This window comes from Pinus tabuliformis, chromosome 9 (assembly GCF_031772625.1).
Source record: "Pinus tabuliformis cultivar Carrire ecotype Pingquan chromosome 9, CPIR1, whole genome shotgun sequence".
NCBI classification, from domain to species: domain Eukaryota; kingdom Viridiplantae; phylum Streptophyta; class Pinopsida; order Pinales; family Pinaceae; genus Pinus; species Pinus tabuliformis.
In genome coordinates this window covers 1333587808-1333596060 of record NC_142307.1, presented here as the reverse complement: position 1 = coordinate 1333596060, position 8253 = coordinate 1333587808, and the positions used below count along the sequence as shown (strand labels likewise).

Genomic DNA, 8253 nt, shown 5'->3' with positions numbered 1-8253 from the left:
ACTTCAAAACCACTTCAAATTTGAGAGATATAAGAGAGTTTTTCAAATAGATAAAAAACCAAAATCACAAAAAAGGACCATTAATAAAGCCCATTTACACGTTGCCCAGAAGTTGGATGAATTTTCACTTTTGCAAAGTGAAAAACTGTATGAAAGAGGGCATAAAACAAGAATAAATCTATTGTAAATGTGGGAAGTATATCAGCCATACCAATCAACCGAACAACTTACTTCAATACTGCATAGCTTGTGTGCCAATGACATAGAAGTGCTGCAGCATCATCTATAACCAGTTAAAGACCCAGAATACAAGATGAATCGCATCTTTAAAATCAGCACAAAAAGGCATTTCGCATAGCCTGTAATGATAATCCTCTGTTAAAGACATGAAATAGGCTGCTCGGATCACTTAAAAACCAGAGAAAAATGGGTATTTTCAATTTTTAACTATTATCTGTACACAGATATTATCATTGAAGTGTAACGCTGGGCTTTGAAGTAAAGGCCTTTTATTAATTGCCGTTAAAAACCAGTATCCATCAAGTCAAGCACACTGCCAGGAACTTTCTGTTTGCATTACTCTATCGTAACAAAGTTACGATTATAAAATATGAAATGGAAATTAAGAAAAACAACAAAGCAACCCAAATGCTGCCGTAATTGAGCTTGGAAAGAACTCGAGAATGAAAGAATTAACAATGGGTATACGTGGAGGAACTAGATTTCTCAATCAACTTTTCCTCGTGGCAGTAAAATCTTTTCAGACAAGCACTGCTGTCTTGGTCTACCATTCCTGAAGTGAGCAGTATTCAATCAACCCCATCTCACAATGGCTGAACCCCATGTAACTCCAGCTCCAAAACCTGCCGTTGCAATAACATGGCCACTTTGAACTCTTCCACTCCGAACAGCTTCATCAAGCGCCAGAGGAATAGATGCAGCACTTGTGTTACCATAATCAGCTAAATTTGTTATTACCCTATCAGGTTGAATCTGCAGCCGATCAGCTACAGCACTAATAATCCTCTGGTTTGCCTGCAGAAATAAATTCATCAAACATTAAACAAATGTATTGTTTTTGTCAAATTCTTATCTTTTGTAAAAATGCTCTGGCAACACATAAATTTTGAACAAAACCTGATGAAGCAGCAACCAGTCCAAATGTGAACCTGCAATCCCAGCTTCTTCCATTGCTGCTTCAATAACCTGTGGAACACGGTTTACTGCAAAACGGAAAACCTCTTTCCCATTCATTTGAATACAAGAATGGGATGAAGGTTTTGGAGGTTTCAGTGCTGCACCATTTGAGCTACGTAAGTCCTTCACTGCACCTTCTCCAATAACTGGGACACTCAAATGCCTGCAGAATCCAGATCAATGCTGAAAAGCTTTAAACAAGAATGTGCATTGCAAGCAGAAGCATTTGTATTCCATGACAATTTCTACCCCCTCTTCACCCGACAAAAAGACTATAATCCATGGAGACATTTTTTCTGTCAACTGAGGTAATAACAATTAGCAGGAGTCCTAAATAAATGTTCACTTTACAAAGGCTTACTGAAAGTTAAATAAAACATTGGTATCGGAATGTAACTATGTACTTTTGACCATGCCCGTCACTCTGTAGATCAAAACCCAGTAGACCATCCTGATCTCCTTTAGCTGCCTGCAAATTATTCATAAAGAAAACACATAAAATCCTTTCTCAATTTTTCTCAATGCCAGAGCACTTACTTGAGACAAGTGAATCTCTTTTATAAAATCTCTATCCTTAGATACATATTGTAGAGTTTCAACAAACATGTGCATGTCGGGAGTTTAAACAAAATCAATTTGAATAGGGACACAAACAACAGTTCTACCAGATGATGACAAAAGGAGACACAAAATAATGTATACAGATCCAGAAGTCTTTTTAGATTCTTCTTTACTCATTGCTATATGTTCGCTTCATAACAGAATCTAGATTATCAATCTTTCAGAAGAGTATTAACTGTCACAGTATTCATATATTGTCAGTAAATAGTGAATTCATCAAATTCCATCGTTTGGATTCTATTTATATGCGTACGTGTATTTGAGTAGGGACACAAACAACAGTTCTACCAGATGATGACAAAAGTAGACACAAAATAATGTATACAGATCCAGAAGTCTTTTTAGATTCTTCTTTACTCATTGCTATATGTTCGCTTCATAACAGAATCTAGATTATCAATCTTTCAGAAGAGTATTAACTGTCACAGTATTCATATATTGTCAGTACATAGTGAATTCATCAAATTCCATCGTTTGGATTCTATTTATATGTGTACGTGTGCAGGCCCAATAAACAATGGTGCATGTAGAGATAAAGTGTTCACAAAAGGTCGATGACTAGTCGCAATTGGGTTGGCCCCAAAGAAGCTCATTATAAAGCTTAAAAGGCTAGCTTTGGATTCAGTATATCAGATAAACTGATCGCCTAATCAGTTCCTTAGTTGCTCATATATATGTCTGTTTTTGTGACTTAACTGTTTTTACAACTGGATCTTGGACTTTGTTGGAGCTCCCGTCAAATTTGTGGACTTCCACAACCTTGTGGATCCTATAACATAAGTTCTGGTCTTTTATGTCACCCCACAGGTCAACGAGTTATGGTGACTGTAGGTTGATGATTGCCTAATGTGCCTACAAAAGATTCGTTCTAGGTCTCTTTTGCACAGAATTTTCACGGATCCAGGTATGCACCACCTTATGGTTTTGTTGCCACTGTAAATGCATGTGAGATTATGAGTGATGGATCTACCACAATATCTCGACCTTGATCAGATTATATGCACATACCTTTTCGTCTCACAAGATGCACTTTAAAGAAGTCTCGGCTTTCTCCTTCAAGGTGACTGTAGCCTTCTAATTAGGCCTACAATTCGAATTTGATTGAGGAATTATTCAAATTTGCAATTTGGAATTGATGCTCAGAATTTTTTGTAGACTTTCAACTCAGATATGCTCAGAACGTCAGTGCACAGGTGACTCTAGGGCTTCCAATGTAGTTTTATGCTCAGAACGAAGTCAATAATAACGAAACCAAAGACTTTTACCTCATGACTTGTGCTCAAAATTGGAGAACACTTGGCTCTTTTCTAGAGTTGTTGGAGTTGTCAATATATAGGCCTTTGATGCCTTGCAAAACCCAGAACTATCCTTAACAAAACTTTTAACAAACTAGGTCTTGGATACATGGATACATACCAGAGATTTTGCACAGAATGACAAACCCTTTTTGATGAGGATATTATAGCTTGTAAGGTCCCTTTTAGACCCTCGCTCTATCACCAGGATGTGCGGCCCACCCTGAAGCGCTAGATCAGACTTTCGGTCCTCTCAATACAAGACTTTTATGCCTTCACTCTTTTAGTATAAGTCTGCAATTTTGTCACAGTGAAGAGGACTGATAAAGGGGTGCAATTTTGGATTGGCCCTTCGGTCTCTTAGAACAGGGCTTGTATGCCCTCCAAATGCCATCGCTCTCCTTGTAAATGCTTGCGGCTTTATCACTGCAATTAGGGCTAGATTGAGTGCCCAGAAATTCGATCCTCTTCCTCTAGGAGCTCGGTCCTAGATAGATAACCTTCTTGAGTTGAATTGGTGCCAATCTGATCTCCTCTTTTGCCCTTTCTTCAAAGCCCTAGCACTGACACCATGTTGAGAAATCTAGGGCAGAGTAGTTAGGGTAATTATTAAATTGATTTCTCTTAATCCTTGACACTTTTTTGTGATATTAGATTAGGGCATCATTATTATAATTTTGTTTTGGTTATCATCCAGACAAATGCCAATAAGAAGATCACAATGCAAACAAGAAGACACCAGAAATAGGCTCCAAGCCAGGGCAAAACCCCAAAGGGGAAAACCCAGAAACTATTCCTTATAGAATCAATTGAATGAAGACTTCTAAGACCTTGACCCAAGACCAACCAAAGGACAAGCCAGCCAAAGCCTTCAACAAAATTCTTTGCAAAAACAAATCTGAGGAAACCCTAGTTTCTTCCAGCAACTCGCACATGTGAGCTAGAGAGGATGCCCAAAACAGAATTTCACTCCTCTTTTCACTGCCTCTACAAGAAATTTCACTACTCCTCCTTAGATTAGATCAGATCAGAGAATTCGCTTGCTTGATGTCTCTTCAAATGAGGATGAGTTCTCTCTTTTTATAGGCATCTTGAGCAGAACATTAGGCCTCTTCTAGGCCGACTTGAGGAGCTGGCTGACTCGTCACTTTGGAGGCTTCTAGACTCAGACTTTTACATAAAATACTTTTCTTTCTTTTAATACAAGAGCCCTCCAAGGGACTTTACATCATGACTATTGACCCTTTGACTTTGCACAAGACCCTAGAGCACACAATGGGTGCTTTGACCTAGGAGAATAAACCAATGGGCAAGAAACCCATTTACATAAATAATTTTCTTTTACAAAATACATTTTTTTTCCTTTTGTTTTGAAAAGTACATCACTAATTACATTAAGTCATGACTCGTATACAATTATGAAGACAGATCCTAGTTACATTTCAACAAGGGGGAGGCCAAGCTACAAGTAGGGAGTTGAGGGGAACTCAGGTGGTAGCAGCGACAACCGTAGGCACGATTCGACAGTGGAATAAGGGTCTTTGCAGAGCTCCAATCCATTCTCGAGAAGTTTTTATAAAGAAGCAGCATTAGGAATTTGCAATTAATACTATTAGCTTATTCCTTCTGGAGTTCTCTATGAGAGAGAACTGGTTGCATGCAGGAGATTCCTTCATTTCTCCTGTCATGTGTCCGGGGGTTTCACCAGGTAAATCCTTTTTCCCCTCTTGAAGGGAGGTAGTTGCTCTCATGCGGTTAATGTGTGGGGTTTTACACCCACGGACGCACCGATCTCTAGTGACAATTTTCTCGATTTACAAGGTTCCTTTTTGCTGGGGCTTCTGAATTTAGGATGCCCTTTTCTTTCGAGCAGTGGTGGTTTTCTTGGGTACAGGAGTCTTTACGGTGGTTTTGGGCAGTGTTTTACAACCAGGACCAGGACTCCGACCAGGCCGAGGATCGACTCCGACTCCGACCAGGATTCGGTAATGACTCGGCCTAGTCGATTTCAATGACTCGGTCGTTGTAAAAAATACATTAAATATTTATTTTTTTTATAAAAAAACATAATTTTAAAGATTTTCATTCATGTTTCCAAACACATAGCATTATAATATAGATGGAAGACAACATATGATCAAAGTAGGCTCATGATCTGAGCTTATACTTAAAGAATCAACTCAAGTGCTAATCACTAATATATGAAGTCGATGCAAGTGGGTAGTAACTTATGAAACCTTGTATTCTAGACTTAGAAGTTAGGGAACCTGGTTGCTGTTAGAGAAGGTCCCTTTGTGTTGGATTCCCCAACCTAAAGTGAGGGGCAATAGTTATTGAGGTGACAATGACAACTCCTGTGAGTTACACTTGAGCTTAGTACCCCCTTGTGTTGGATTACCCAACCTAAAGTGAGGGGAAGTAGCTGTTGAGGTGACAATGACAACTCCTATGAGTTACACTTGAGATTAGTAACCCCTTGTGTTGGATTACCCAACCTAAAGTAAGGGTAGGTAGTTGTTGAGGTGACAATGACAACTCCTGTGAGTTAAACTTGAACGTGGTACCATGTGAAGGCTTTGCACTAAGGGCTGCAAGTTTGGGTGATAACAGGGACAATACTAATAAGTCAAACAACTAAGAGGAGGATTGGCAGTTACCCCAAGGGCTGTCAATTAGATCAACACTATCTGATTAGTTAAATCTGTGTTTTCCTTCTCTCTTTCTCTATGCATTTCTAGCGTAAATTAGCTGAACCCCATTAGACAACTTATAAGTTATAACTATGTTTAATCTATCAGAGTTATCCATAACATCAATTAGCATAATCTTAACCCACAAAGTTCCCACAAGAACAAACTGCCATACAATTATGTATGTCTGTATACTTATGTGCTTAACTCTCGAGATTCAATAATTGATTATGGTTATGATGCTTCACATAAGAAAATGTGGGAAAAAGACTCTGCTTTTACGATGCTCAACCTCTGGATCTTTCCAAAGGTCAAGTTTTCAATTCTGTGTTGAACATTAAAGAAATTTACCAGAATTAGGCAATATTCCCCTTACTCTACTCCATATTATCCTCAGATACCTTCTTCCCTACTCTATTACATAGCAAATGCAATAAATTCTCTTTAATTTCTAATCGTTAAATGAGAAACCAAGAATGTCAAAAATGGCAAAGGACAAATTGGATAAACTAAACCTCATGTTCTGTGCACAAAATTATCCAGCCCAGCACGGATACCATAAATTTAGTAGTAACACTTATCTGCCCTTCCAGACATGCACACAGCCAAAAAATCACTGCTAGCCAGGACAACTTGCACAGTAACTACATCAGAGTTCTATCATCACTGAATGGTGAGCCATTGTCAGCATTATGCCAATTTTTTGACATTGACATCATCAAGAACAAGACAATCCAATATCAGCATTCATCTCTTTCACAAGGTCCTAAATTTTTGTACTGGCTACAGCTGAAAATCAAAATTCATCGATTGCACTGAAGCATCAGAAGTGAGATCAGCATACATAAGGTAGAATTTCTGCAGTTTATTTTTACTGACTTCAAATACAGTGATTAATACCTGTACAAGAAACAACAAACAATCAGATCAACCCACTGTGTCCTCTCTGTAAATTACAGTTGAGATTTTGTATTCACAATCAAATACATGTCATTGAATTAAATTCACATGCCTCTAATTATAAAGTGTTGAATTAAATTCACATGTTTAACGCTGCCCAGCCGCTTTTTATTGACCCGGCCTGGTCAATGCGGACTCGGCCTGGTTGACCGAGTCAGCTATGACTCGGCCTGGTCATTAGATGACTAGGCCGAGTCATAGCTGACTCGGCCAAACTGGCCGGTTACTTGGCCTGGTCGCATTTTTTTTTTTCCGACTCGGTATGACCAGGCCGTTTCCGAGTCAACTCGGCCTGGTTGTAAAACACTGGTTTTGGGTCAATTCTCTGAGGCTTTTCAGTATGGTGCAGAGCTTCCCACTACTAATGTAGGAAATATTCAAGTTTCAACAAACCAGGAGGTTATTAAGTCAGGTTTTAGCCGCTCAGGAGGCTATTAAGGCTGGAAACAAGAATGAGTTTAGGCAAGTGGAGGATGGACTGGAGGCTGGAGATCCACATCTGCCCTCTTTGGATGGCCCGGGGCCTGTTCTTCATTTGTTCCAAAAAGAAGAAGAACTGCGATTTGAAAAGTGGCAAAACCCCTATTCCTTACCAGCTTTGTTTGGGAGATGATGTGGAGATGGCTTAGGCAGTGGAGTGTGCAAAAAAATCCTTGGTGGATACGGCCAGAGGACAAGAGTTTTGTTTAAAGACACTTGAGGAATGAAGGGATGAAAAGATCAATCAATGCTCCGGAGATATTTTGGTTGGCCAAGGGTTGGATTCAAATGAATTTCAAAACCCAGGAGGAGCCTAAAACAATTGCAAAAGAGGTATGGTCAATTGATTCCACTTTTGTCATCTCCAAGTTTCGGTCTCCTATTTTTTATGCTAGCAGGGAAAGACTATATGTGGTGCCAGTGTGGGTTCATTTTCCTAGGTGTCGTCACACATGTGGAACAAAGTTTTGAAAACTTGAGAAATAGTCTGGGTCATTATTTGGATGAGAATTTCTCCTTTAAAGATACCAAAGAGACCAAAGACATGACTGTAGCAAGGGTCCTTGTTAGTCTGGAACTTCGAGAGAAGTTGCATGAGACCATGAATATTGGAAAAGGGACGGTCATATTACAGGTGTTAGATTATGAAGGGATTTTGTTTAGGTGCAAAAGATGCCAAAAGTATGGTCATCTGGTAAACAATTGTAGTCTTCCATTCAAAAACCCTTTGTTTTTGTGGAAGCCTTCAAGAAACAAAAGACTGTAGAAGGGGCACAGGCAATTGATGCAAATATGCAAAAGGAGTTTTGGACAGGGGTAGAGAATCCAGTGCAGTTCGGGGTCGCTAAGTCGAGTACCATGGTGACCTCTGCAAAGGATCTTTTGGTGGATGTCTCTACAGGACCTAATCATATGGCATTGATTATCCAGACTAGCAAGGGCACTTCAATACATGGTTACTCTGTTTCCCTTCCCCCTGTTATTTTACTTGTAAGCTCGTTTTCAGTGTT

At 39.3% G+C, this 8253-nt stretch overlaps 1 pseudogene across 1 annotated transcript in view; it reads right to left on the bottom strand.

Moving 5' to 3' along the window:
* Positions 1-492: 492 nt before the first annotated feature.
* The window catches only part of LOC149153439 (beta-ketoacyl-[acyl-carrier-protein] synthase III B, chloroplastic-like), a 28354-nt pseudogene continuing 20593 nt past the window's right edge, over positions 493-8253 (bottom strand). Inside the window, exons 6-8 of the transcript XR_016263346.1 lie at positions 1602-1666; positions 1138-1360; positions 493-1035 (exon numbers count right to left, since the gene is read on the bottom strand). The product of XR_016263346.1 is annotated as a beta-ketoacyl-[acyl-carrier-protein] synthase III B, chloroplastic-like (transcript). The remainder of the gene's footprint in view (positions 1036-1137; positions 1361-1601; positions 1667-8253) is intronic.